Source organism: Anas acuta, chromosome 1 (genome assembly GCF_963932015.1).
Source record: "Anas acuta chromosome 1, bAnaAcu1.1, whole genome shotgun sequence".
NCBI classification, from domain to species: domain Eukaryota; kingdom Metazoa; phylum Chordata; class Aves; order Anseriformes; family Anatidae; genus Anas; species Anas acuta.
Window position 1 is genome coordinate 31478275 of NC_088979.1, and position 12817 is coordinate 31491091.

Genomic DNA, 12817 nt, shown 5'->3' on the forward strand with positions numbered 1-12817 from the left:
GTGTGCAGAGCAAATCTTTTAAGTAGCTATACAGACATGTACACGTGTCTATGCTGCATGGATGTGTACATGTGCACATCTATGTCATAGGTATACAAAGGCTTGAGGCATTTGAAGTGTACATGCAGTAAATCTGAACTATACATAATAAGTTCTTATTAAGTTTCCTTAATGCTTTTTTTCTCTGTTCTAATAACTTATCACTTTTATTAATTGGGTTGGCAGCCTTGAAACAGTCTATTCATAAAAATAAACTGTCTTGACAACAGCCACATCCACACTAACCGGGGTAGGTAAATACACCTGTGTTAGAAGTGTTGTATTCTTTTGTTCTTGCTTGGTTCTCTCATTTTTTTGCTCCCTTATTTCAAAGACATATGACATAGACACTAAACTTCACCAATTTCAAGAGAATCCTTCCTTTTCTCTGGCTAGATCATTGCTAAATATTATTGCCCCTACCATTCCCTGGGACTGGACCTATTTCTCAAAATACAGCCTTGGAAAAAAAATCATTACTCCGGTACCAGAAATATCCATTAATCTAGATTTATCTAGATTTCGGGAGGACCATGCAATTAAGTTGCTGTACTTTATTGAGTCACGTGTTTCATGCATAACTAAACCATTTAAGGGGGGTGATGTTGTTTTCCAAGCAGCAGCATTTTTTAATCAAACTTACTCCCTCTTAGAAAGACCTTTACTATAGAATACCTTATTTAGGAGGCATTTTTTTCAGCTTATAATCATACCAAATTATTAACAGGAAGATGGAATAATCTAATTCACATTATTATGCTTCCTCACTGAGTAACACGTTCCAACACCGTACTTTTTCAGCTGCCCATAGATTTTTAAAGAATCCACGAGGGATAAGAAATTACGAGGGATCGACCGAGATGGCATAACTCAATTATCTTTCCTCAAAAACTCACCTTGCCTGCGGGCCTGGAAATCCACCTGGACAAATGGCACGAAACCCTCTCTAGAAACACTCGATTTCCAAATGATTTGATATTGGCAGTATTTTTGTCTAGATTCAATTGGACAATTCTGATATAACCTTGCCAAGATGAAGTGATGTAAGGCTGTTTCCTAGCGTAAGGGAGCAGAAGGGGGTTATTTAAGGAATATTGATTTTACTACCACTGATCTTGTCCAGGTACAACAGGAGGCTTTATTCTTCGATGCCTCACTCTGGTGACATCCCAGAGCTTCAACAACCCCGTTAGGATACCAGATCTATAGCTCACAGCGACCTTACTCGATACGCAAGGGAGCCCTGCAGAAACCACTCCAGGTGTAACGAAACCCCCCAGAACCCCCTCAGCGAGAGCCGGGAAAGCCAACCGGCAGCACCCGCCGCTCCCCCTCCCACCTGTGGCAGCGGGCGAGGAGGAGGAGGAGGAGGAGGAGGAGGAGGAGGAGGGGAGCGGCCGGCCCGTACCTGTGGGGATCCCTCAGCGCCCGCCGCCATTTCGCCTCCTCACAGCGCCGGCCCCGCCGCCGCCGCCGCCGCTCCCGTCAGGGCCGCGCGGCCCCGCCCCCCGCGCGCGACGCTCTCGCGACGCTTCCCCCCCCCCCCCAACCGGGGGTCACGTGGGGCTCCCTCCGCCTTCCCCATTGGCTGAGGTCGGGCGGGAGGGAGGGGCTGCAAGGGGGCGCGCGCTGCCGCTGGCCGTTGGGGCCGTTATGGCCGTTACGGGCCCGTAGGGGGCGGGGCTGTGCCCTGTGAGGGGACGGCTGGGCGCGAACCTCGTGCCGGGGAGGGCGCTGATGCACGGGGACGTGCCTCAAGCAGTGCACAGGGGTTCACGCTCCTCGAACAATGCGAAACAAAGTTAATCCAGCACTAATGGCGCTGCCCCTCCCAAAAGACGCCCAGTGCCCAGCCAGGTTTAGCTGAGGCTGGGCGTACTGAGGTGGCACCGTGTCCGCAGGGGCAAGTTGGTTGTGACAAAGCTCTGGAAGGTGGGGAGGAAACAGTCCCCAAGCTTGTTCTCAGCAAGAACCCAACACTTAGACAGTGGCTGGAGGTAGAAAAGAAAATAGTAATTAAAAAATAAAATAAAATAAAATAAACCCTGTAGCTTTTTTAGTATTGAGGATTTCAAAGCGTGACTTACAGACAGACAGACAGAGACTGCCCTGGGTTCTTATCATCTACATTTCTTTCTTCTTTCCAGCACCATCTGAGCCCTGTGGAAAGGCTGTGGGAATTTTTGTCAGGAGATCTCCACAGCTTTTCCACATGATTCCTGTTTCTAGTTTTGCTTAAGCTGTTACCTTTCTATCTCGTCCTTGATCACAGGCCATTTCTGGGTTGTATAATCATTTTAGATGCTTTAGAAGTCAGAGGATACATATTCAATTACTCGTTTTGCCAACAGATAGAGAATCTACATTTTAATTTACCCTAAAAAGTAGTAAGCTACGGGGCAAAGCCTGCAAACCATGCACAAACGAGGAGGATAAAAGAAACAAAGCACTACTGGTTCTCAAGTGTGTCACAGTGTTAGCTAAGTGGGACAAATAAAAGGTTGCTCGTATTCCCAGCAACTGCACGTCCCTGTGGGATGGGGAAAAAGTACATGAATAATTGAATCAAATTTAACTCAAGTTTGTCATCATTCCAATGTCCATTGAGACCGTCCTGGTTTGGAAATATATTCTTTTGAGTAAAGAAATTGTAACAGTTTTGCAGACCTTTGGTTAACCAAAAAATTGCTCTTTTTGACCAACTCATTCAATCCAAATGCCCTTCAGTTTTCATGAAAACTAAACGCCCTGTAAGAGGGGTTTGTTGTTTTTCATATATCAAGACTTACAGTTGGTAAACATTTACCAAAACAAAATAGATCTGGAAGTAATGTAAACATGAGAAAGCAGGCTTTAAAAATAAATTCAAGCTTTTTATTCCCTTTGTTCTATAATTCCCCTTAGACTATTCAGAATAATGAGTTCCTATGGCTTCCTGCCAAACCCTTGAAAAAAAAATCAAGATTTACCCTCATCAGGAAACTATGAAACAAAACCCGCAGCACACCATTGTTTGTAAGAAAAAAATGTTTTTTATACAATAATAAAAATTAAGATAGCTTTGAAATTACTTTTTTTTTTTTTTTCCAACTGATTTAAGGTCTGAGTATGTAAGTGCACAGGAAACTTGGCTGGTCAGCCAACACTTCTTAAATGTAGATTAATTATGAAGAAATAGAGTATTTCTGGGCTCTAATATTTTATGTCCTGTACAGCACATTTTGTACAGCTCAGTTTTATGTTTTTCAGAGCTGGGCCTCCCCAGCTGGCCCTGTCCCATTGCTCCCAGCCAGGGGGAAGGGCAAGCTGGGGACAGCCCCAGCCCATAGATAAGCATCACGCTCTTCTGTGGGGACAGAAATGGGTCGAGGCCATGCAGGATGTCAGTCCATAAATGGGGGACAGGAAAATGTCCCTCTATAACTAAAGCTTTTTTAAGGCCAGGCAAGACATTAAATTACATCCTATAAACTATGCTGATGTAATTAATAAGAAGAATTTCTTTCTCAAAGGCAGATAGATAATTTATAGTCTTGCTATTCCTACTTTTAATTTGAGATAGGTGCACTTTAATCTGAAAACCTGGATAAGCCTTTCCACTGATGCCCTTGCAGTAGGCTGGGAAGGATCTGCCATTCTTGACACTATTTTTCCTCAAAAAAAAAAAAAAAATCCAAGGATTATTTAATGTGAACTAATGATATAATTTCATGAATGATTTTGGGTGGCTTATCTGTTTATAACATAAGCTTCTGCTCCCCAGCCCAGCTACCTCCCTGCTTTTACATCTGAACTGCTTCTGGACTGTGCCAGCATGAGCATTTGTGAAATCAAGCAGTAAATGAGATTGAACTGAGAAGACTAAAAAACAACCTGCTTTCCTTCCTTTTTGCTGATCCAGTTCACCAACATAATAAATGTGTCAGCATCGCACTGGGGATAGCACAGAGATGACCGCGAACAGAAACAGCTTAAATTGGCTTGTTCTGCCACCAAGTGCATACCCATGTGATGACTTGCATTGCCCTTTAAACCCTGCTCAAGGCCGCCTTGAAAACACTCTTGACACACCTACCAGCTCCAAAACTGGAACTCTTCATCTGAGTGCATTGTTTCATTACTCATCCTGTCAGGAATCTTTCACGTGTGCTGCGCCATGGCATTTGTCTCTGACAAATGGTTCAGTTTCGGGCATTATGGCATAATGGTTTCTTTAGGCTATTTCACTAATCTGTTGTTTCCAGTGACATCTTTCAGAAGTAATTTTTATTTGCATGTTTTTAGATTTTTTTTTTTTTTTTTTTAACACTGAAACTAATAATCTTTATATATAACTACGTTGCACTGTTATTATTTTTTCTTTCCCAGGAGTTTGATCTGTAACTTACATAAATCATCTCCCAAAACAATATGCATGAGAGCCATAATCCACAGACTATATTCAGAATTCATCACTCAGTTCACCAGTTATGTCCTGTTGACAAATGGCTTCTCAGAGCCAACTTATTAGGCCTTTAAATACAAAATGGAAAGCGTTGCAAAATAACTTCATAAAGAGATGCATTGTGCTGCATAAAGGCGGCTTCAGATGCTTGGAGATTCTTATCCAAGAACTCTCTGGAGTCACATCCTTTCTGTGCATTGTGTTTACTTAAAGGATGCGATAACACCGTCACTACATTACACAAGGGTGTACGATAGTAACAAGAGCTGGCTGGGAAGTGAAATTTTTATTCTACAAGAAATTCCAGCTTGTCAATATTTTGTTTCATCAAGCACTGCAACAAAACACGTTGGCTCTGCAGCCTTTCTGGCAAAAATGGAACAATCTATTTCTTTGCCAGCTGACATGCCTGGGGAGCCAAGAAACCAACTGAGCAGTCGGCGTATTGCCAGGGAGAGAGAGGGCCACTCAGCTGAGCTAAAGTAAACAGCCAGCTTGGGTGGACTTCTGTCCAGCTGCCACAGCCATGTCATGGCTTTAGCTTCTCTCAAAAGCTGTGATGGATCCAGTACTATCCAACATTTCCAGTGCCGATCTGTTCAATTAGAAAGTGCACAAACACCCTCCCAAAAACTGACTGCTGTCAGAAAGGAATGAAACTGTACTTCACTTTGGATTCCTTATGGGCTTCTTCAACTTTGTCTTGCGATTTATGCACCTGTTGTTTTTGTTTGTTTATTTGTTTTTGTTTGTTTTCCCACTAGTGAGAGTTTACAACATCAACTAAGCTTTCCTTAGAGATCACAGATAACACTCAAGCCCAGAAGGGAGTTTTTAGGGTGTCCTTCATTGCTAGTTCTGTGACTATTGTTATCCAAATGTTGTTATGTGCCAGGAATACCTAATAATATCTGTTTGCGGATGCCCACTATCCAGAAGGTACTGTTATGATGGACCATTAGATTGAAATCAACTCATGTCTCTTATCAAATATATGTCTCATTGTCTTCAGTGTGTATTTATGGATGGATCTAAGTTACAATGAGCTTGTCAAAGTACAGTCATGAGGCAAATACATCTGAACTAAGTAAAAGATCATGATCTTTACACCATACTGTGTAATTGGTAATGTCAAGGTCAACAGCAATACAGAGAGCCCTCTACGTTTTCTGAACCAGCAGTGCATAAGTGCTAAGTTTGCTGAAGACAGACTCAGAAATTACTGCAGAATCCTGGAATTGTTGAAATTATCTTTCTGTTTCAATGTTTTTGGAAAAGGTATTGGAAAAGTTTGTTAAAAAGGACATCTTTGCCTTCCTGCAGTTTAAGATTATAGTATCATCATAGAAGTCATCAGCTGCTTTTTAAAATATTTAGATTATCTCTGTTTTAGAATAAATCTCATCATTTTTAAAATCTGCAGATACTGTATACTCTGCAAGAAAGTTTCTACAATAAATCTCTTGGTTATTGCCAACCACTTGCTGCATATATTTGCTCTTTAAAGCCAAGAGATGTCATATACATCGTTACTTCAGCTGTGGTAACTCCAGGAGATAATGAACTGCCTCGTAAAAGTTTAGGGATAATTAAATTTTCTGCAACTTCGTCTATTTAAGTAGTCTCTCACACTCCTGCTGTGAAATCAGAGGAACAACAGATGCTTTGCTGAGCTACATTTCAAATCTTGTTCCTTCTACTTGTAAATAAACCTGAATCTTATTTTTGTGTCCTCTCATTCAACTACAGTGGAGGTGCTACAGCATTCTTGGTGAATCCCATCCTGTTACCATCTGGTTTCCAACTTATTTTTATGGTGGTTGCTTTGCTTTTCATTGACCTTTGTCCTTTGCCTTTCCTATGCATGTCCCACTTTATTGCTGTTTTTACACAGTATATGTTCAAACTGGAAATAATGTGCATTGTAAGCCTTTCCCACACTGAAGATAGTCTAATGTGCAGTTCATGGTGTATTTTATTCTTCATTCCTGGTGGATTATATGTTAAAATGTGGTCTTTCTCTCAGATGGTACAATAACTTCAGTATAAGTTTAAGGTTCAAGTCAGTCTCAGTCAATATGTCCATTTGGATTGCCCAATTTTATATTCCATGCACAAATCACTGCTGCTGTGAATCATTTAAGTCTCTCTAATTCTTAATTTCCTCAATTGTACCACATCCTCAGAAATTATTTCATTTCCTCCCTGATTCGATACATAAAGGAAGAAATGCTCTTTTAAACATCAGTGCATTTTAATGCATTTCACTGTCTTCTCTGTCAAAATATTGAAGGGAAACTGACAAGTTCTTACACTGCTTGGTGACACCTTATCAGCAATAATAGGAGTATCAGTAGCTTCTCAAAAAAAAAAAAATCATTTTCACTTCTCTTAAAAAAAAAAAGAAACTAGCAGTGACAAGGAAGAAATCAGACAGACTAGGAGTGTCATGACTAGGAGTGTCATGACTAAGACAGACTAGGAGTGTCATGCTCCTGCATGTATGTGGTTGTATAAAAGCTCATCATGATGCAAAGAATCCCTAAAGCCTTATGCCACAGAAAGGCAATTATTATCCCAATGCCTGCCACTGTGAAAAATGGCCACTGAAAGATCTGCTCCAAGGACCTCTTTGCAAATCATGGTTTGGAGACCGAAAATCTTGGCCAGAATGAGACAAAGAATAGAAAAGCCTGAAAGAAATACTGTTAGTTGTTCCCCACTGCAGTAAGATTGTTGACTGACTCTTTTTGAGCTACATTTACTGAGTGCCATGTCATTTTCCCAATGAAGATTTCCCAGGAGAATTTCTGAGCTCAGAAATGCTACATTTACACAGCCTATTTAGAGCCAAATACATTTAATTTTTCAACTGTCACAGGAGCAGATCAGAGCAGAAATGTGGAATGTAAACAAGTAAAGCTGAAATATATTTCCAGAATAAATCTAGTTTACCTACAGAACTGGAGTGATGGTTACCACACGTACTCCTGATATCTAAATATAGCTTTATCGTACACATTAACTGTGGGCTAAAAACCATATGGAAGACAGGATCTGAATTCTATTGTGCAAGTGATGCAGTGGGCAGGGTATTGCTGAACTATGCCTGAGTAAATAGGAATGGCTTTAAAATTTTCTGCATCTAGAGATACAAGGATAATGACTACAGTAATGTCTATAATATTCTGTCACTGAGTCAAGGTGCAGCTTCAAAAAGAGAAAAGAAGCAGCTCCATGATTTCAGTTTGGCCAGGAAGACAGCAGGTGAATGGAATAAGCTTGAATCTAAGAACAAGTCTCTGCATTTCTTTGTTGCTAAAATGTGATATGCAGAAAATAGAGTATCAGCTGCAGAGCAGCAAAAATATTCAGAAGCATTTTCAGTAGTTTCTCTTATGGCTCAGTTGACTGTGACAGTAAATTGAGTTTTCTGAGATTCAGAAATAGTGTAAAATTAGACATCCTGGTAAGGCCATTTGTTGTTATATTGGACAGTGTAGCAATGATGTATTAGTCATTCTTTTAATTTAAAAAATATTTTCTAAAAAAATGTTTTTAATTGGTTGAAAGGGGAATAAGCAATTATCTCTTTGGTCATTTGCAAGAAACTGTGTTAGGAATATTTGGAAATGTAAATCATAAAAGTATATGTAATAAATCATAAAATTATATTAAAATAAAATTGTTTGAAATTTAACAGTGTATCATCATTTTCATCTGATAAGACACTGTTCTATCTATGAGTGAATAGAAAATGAGAAATGGTATTTGCTTTCAAATGATTGCCCAGGCCACATGCTGCATAATAAAACAGATGTGCTATAGATAAGTCATACTTTGATCCTGAAAGCTGTGTTGTAAAAAGTATTGCATCATTTTTTTCCTTATCTGCAGAAAAGTTTCCAGAATTACCAGCAGCTTTTCCTTTCATTAGCTTTGAAGATGTGGAAATATTGAAGCTTGTCCCTGCAAGATGGTTATCAGGAAAGACTGCAGTCAGAAGGTTTCCTTATAATTTTCCTGCTACTAAAAGTGAAGTAAAATTGACAAATTGCAATTTTGGGGGTTTTAGGGACAATAAAGTTGGGGTACAGGAAATAAACTAGTGGCTGAAGCCTCTATAATACTCATGTTTATTCCCCTTTATGCTAAAAAGTATACAGTAGTCATAAACAGAATTATATGATCCTTCATGAGGATTGCATATTTGCATAATAAAATCACAGAAAATGAAGTTATAATAATGTACAGACGATGGATTCTGTAGTAATATAACATTTAAATGCATCATACTAAAGGAGAAAAAAAAAATGAAATGGATTTCATTTCTCCTACAGGCCTAACTTTACAAGTTTTATATCTGAAAACAAAGTTACATTGATCTAATTTAGTTACCTCATTGGCAAAATTATGTTGATTTTCCAGGTCTTTGAAAGCATTTTTTGTTTCTGAAAATTGATAATAATAGCTTGTGTGAAGAATGCTGAGAACATCAAGGTTTGGGAAGAATCACTGCAGTTTGCACACATCCTATGTCAGGAAATAGACTAATGTTTTGTCTTCGGCTCCTAATTCTCTCAGGCTCTGGCAAGGCAGGTTTGCCTGAAGATATACTTTCTCATCCTGCCTCCTTCGTCATTCACATAAAGGAAACCCTTTGCAGCACTGCAGTTCCTGCTATTCTAACTGGCTGATTTTCCTTATCACAGAAAAAAAAAAAAAAAAAAGAGAGGATATTTAATGAGGCACAGCATTAGAACACACAAGTCCAGTCCTCATAGTTGGTATGTGGTGCAGGAAGAGCCAAAGCTGAGAAATGGAATATGTGCCAGGATCCATTGTAGAGATTATAGCCTTGTTTGCTTGTTTGTTTGTTTTTAATTCAGGGCATGTATTTTGTCCCCTTGTACCTAACATGTCCAAGGAAAGGATAATTTTCTACTTAGCTGCACTTGAAAAGAGAGCAGTATTGCTGGTCTGTATTGATTGTGTTAATGCTGAGTTTCTAGGCAAAATGAAAGTCAGTTTTCTAGCTGACAAGTTTTAAGATATCATTAAAAAATTTGAATTACAGTTATTTCTGTAACAGTGTTCTCTGTAGCAATCCCAAAGGGGTGCTGTATGGCTCTTTGTAAACTATTTCTTGATTCATGATTCTATGATTCTAAAATTAGAAAGAAAAGCCTAATTTAAAATATTAATGTGCTGTGCGTACATAAAGACTGATGGTTTTTGGACTACATTAATTACATAAAAATCTCTCTGACATCCAGCTGAAGTGTGATCGTGCACACTTCTTTTTTCATTCAACAGTCTTTCACCATTCAAAATTAATGAGCAATGAACCAAAGTCAAAAGTAGAATTCTGCAAAAGGGAAAAAAATGAGGAGCAGTGGTACAGAACTGATGTCCATCTATGCACATACTATTTTACCAAGGACAAAATATTCAGTCAATTTGATATAACAGATTTCCTTTGACATAGCTGACAAACAGCTGCACAAAGTATGCATGCAGTAGTATATTGTACAGATCAGCTTGCTACATCTCTCTTGAAGAACGCAGGTTTCTTCAAAATTCAGAATGTTTCTGTAATTTTCTGAGATTTATGACCAAAAGAAGCTCATTTAGACTTGATTTCCTATTAAATTTCCTATCATAGCAGAAATGGCATTATGTCTATGTCAGATCCAACAATCCAGCCTATACACCATCTCTGGAAGTAATTAATAAAAGACGTGTTAAATGAAGGTGCAGTAACTCCATTATCTGATTTAGGTCAAATATACAAAGCATTTGTTTATAACTTCTGACATTTAATCTTTTTTTTTTTTTTTTTTTTTTTTTTTAAGCATTTCACTCTGAGACATGGGATTTCTACAAATGTTCTTGTTAGTAATATGGATCTGATCCCCTAACTAGTGGTTGTTGGTGGTTTTTTGTTTGTTTGTTTTGTTGTTGCTGTTTGTTTGTTTAAGTAAAAACTTTGCACTTCTTCAAAAGCCAACCAGAATGAGGAATTTCTGATCTTTCACAAAATGGAATGAGAATTGTACCTGAAAGACTGAACTAATGAAAAAAGGAGAATGTTGACAAATGCATTAGCAGCCACGTAGGGCTGACTTTTGCTATGCTATACCATGTGCAAGGCTGAATAGTTCAATATTTACAGTTCTTACACATGCATTAAAAATAATAATAATAACAACTCACCTCTCACTTGAGATCACTGAGAGATCACTGAGATAATTTTGCTAAGGTGGAGAAGATTTATCCAATGCGAAAATCGGATTGACCATTACCAGAATTTGAACACACAATGGAAAGGACCATGGGATCTTTAATGACCACAAATGGTTATTTTTTTCTGCTTCTGTCTCACTGGGAGGAGGATGGAAAGCTCCAGCAAAATGCTGGCTTGAAGTCTCTTCCCTGGGCGCTGGTTACAACAGCAACTATCATCAGTAACTAATCAGGCAGCTACAGAATTAGCAACATCATTTCAGGCTATGCTTTTCACCTTTCTTTGGAGATGTCACATTCCCGTATGGAAACTGCTTAGCTCATGATTTTTTAATAGCACTTGTAAAGGACTGGGGCCTTCTTCCTTGCCTCTAATAGCAGCTCGGTGACATTCTGGAGAAGAAGGAGTTGTCAGTGTTTCTGCTGTGATTTGATTTAGCTCATTAACCCAGCAGATCCCTACCGTGTTGTTGTGGTCGTTGCCTGTTCTTGACCATGTTAGGGAGTTACACTAGCTGGCAAAGAGGCCTGACAGAAAACAGTGCTGGGGCTCAGAAAATAGCAGAGAGCAAGGCAGGGAATGGGCAAGATCTGTTGATGTGAAATCACAACTGAAATTTCCGCTCTTTAAATTTTGTTATAACATAACTCATAGTATGTGTTGAAAAGGAGCGAGCAGCTTCGTGGTTTAAAGGGATTATAAACAGGGAGTAAAACAAGCTGTTTGCAGTGGGTTTTTCTCTGTGATGTGGCCCCGTAGGCACTAGGTGGCCTACTTTTAAAGGAAATTGCAAATCACATCTAGTTTAGTAGGCAAGACAGGATTAAAATGTGCAATTTGCTCAAGTTATGTAAGTATTTTATAAATCATGTTATTCTGTGAAGAATTCAGAGGATATTAGTTGCTGTTTATTGCAGTACAGTGGAATCACAGAATATTGTACTCACTTCATAAATATTAGAGGTGATTTATCAGATTGTTTAGACACTGGATCAAGTTAATAAATTAAAATATCTGTGTGCAGGCTTTTGCTGTACCATAGTTTAAATTTCTTTCATAGACGATGAAGTTGAATTGCTTTTAACTTGCTGTGACAGATGCAGAGTTACTACAGCTCAGCTGAGGTGGTTTCCTGTGACATAATCATAAGCATGAGCCATTACAACTCAACAAACAGCAATGACAGCAATTAACGAAGAATTCCGTACACTAAAACAACATTATTTGTATTTTCAGAGGTGTATTTCCCCATTCCTGGACTCCATCCAGTAAAAAGTCTTCAACTCCCCTGTGGAAGGATACTCATATGCTTGAAGGAAGAGTCATGACCAATGTTGGTGTTAGACACCTTCAAAGCTACCGACAGGCAAAGGAGAAGGAAAGGTAGGAGATGCAGTTACCCTGCACAGTGTGGTGTTGCCAACTGTCTTTTTGCTCCAGTTTTATTTTTGACTGTCAGAAAGGAAGGATGAGAGAAAAAGAAAAGATTCAAAAACAGACACTGCATTTTGGCTGAGGTACATGAATGTCTTCTGGGAAAGCCCACAGAATGGGTCCTGCTAGGAGCTGTAACTTGTGTACCTCTAAAAGAGAGTGTCTTCTACTCTAGGGCAGTTTAAAAAAAAATAACAATTGCAAAGAAACAATTCAACTTTTTTTTGTAAATATCTTGAACCACTAAATACACATATATATATTTCAGTGAATATCGAAAGCAGACCAAGCTCTGATAAAATAGTAAGGGACTCTATCAAGCATGTTGTAGGTATCAGAATCACCTCATACTCCAGGCAAGGCTGCAGCAGATTCTAGCATGTCACGGACCTTAACATTCTCATCTTTATCTATTTAATATAAGAGGTGGGAACCTGACAGCAGCAACAAGTGAGTCTGGCAGCTGCAATAGGTACGTTAACAAGTTGGTGATATGTCATGTAACAGCTTTCCAGGGGTGCTTCCCAGGGTTTCTCCTAGGGAGACCTCTTCCACCAACCCAGAGATAGCTTAAGGGCCAAGTTCCTACAAGTCATGAAGCAAATAGGTCTGCTGAGGCTAGGAGAGCTCCTTAAATTAATGAGAAATATTTT

General features: G+C 39.2%; 1 protein-coding gene across 6 annotated transcripts in view; it reads right to left on the minus strand.

Moving 5' to 3' along the window:
* AKAP11 (A-kinase anchoring protein 11) overlaps positions 1-10912 on the minus strand; it is a 51090-nt gene extending 40178 nt beyond the window's left edge. For 3 of the 6 annotated variants that reach the window (XM_068675446.1, XM_068675436.1, XM_068675392.1), the window contains exon 1: positions 1448-1598. The gene's annotated coding sequence lies outside the window, so the exon portion shown is untranslated. Of the gene's footprint in view, positions 1-1378; positions 1599-10699 lie in introns of those variants that run through there. The other 3 variants (XM_068675428.1, XM_068675414.1, XM_068675425.1) reach the window with 3 other exon arrangements.
* Positions 10913-12817: the final 1905 nt, after the last annotated feature.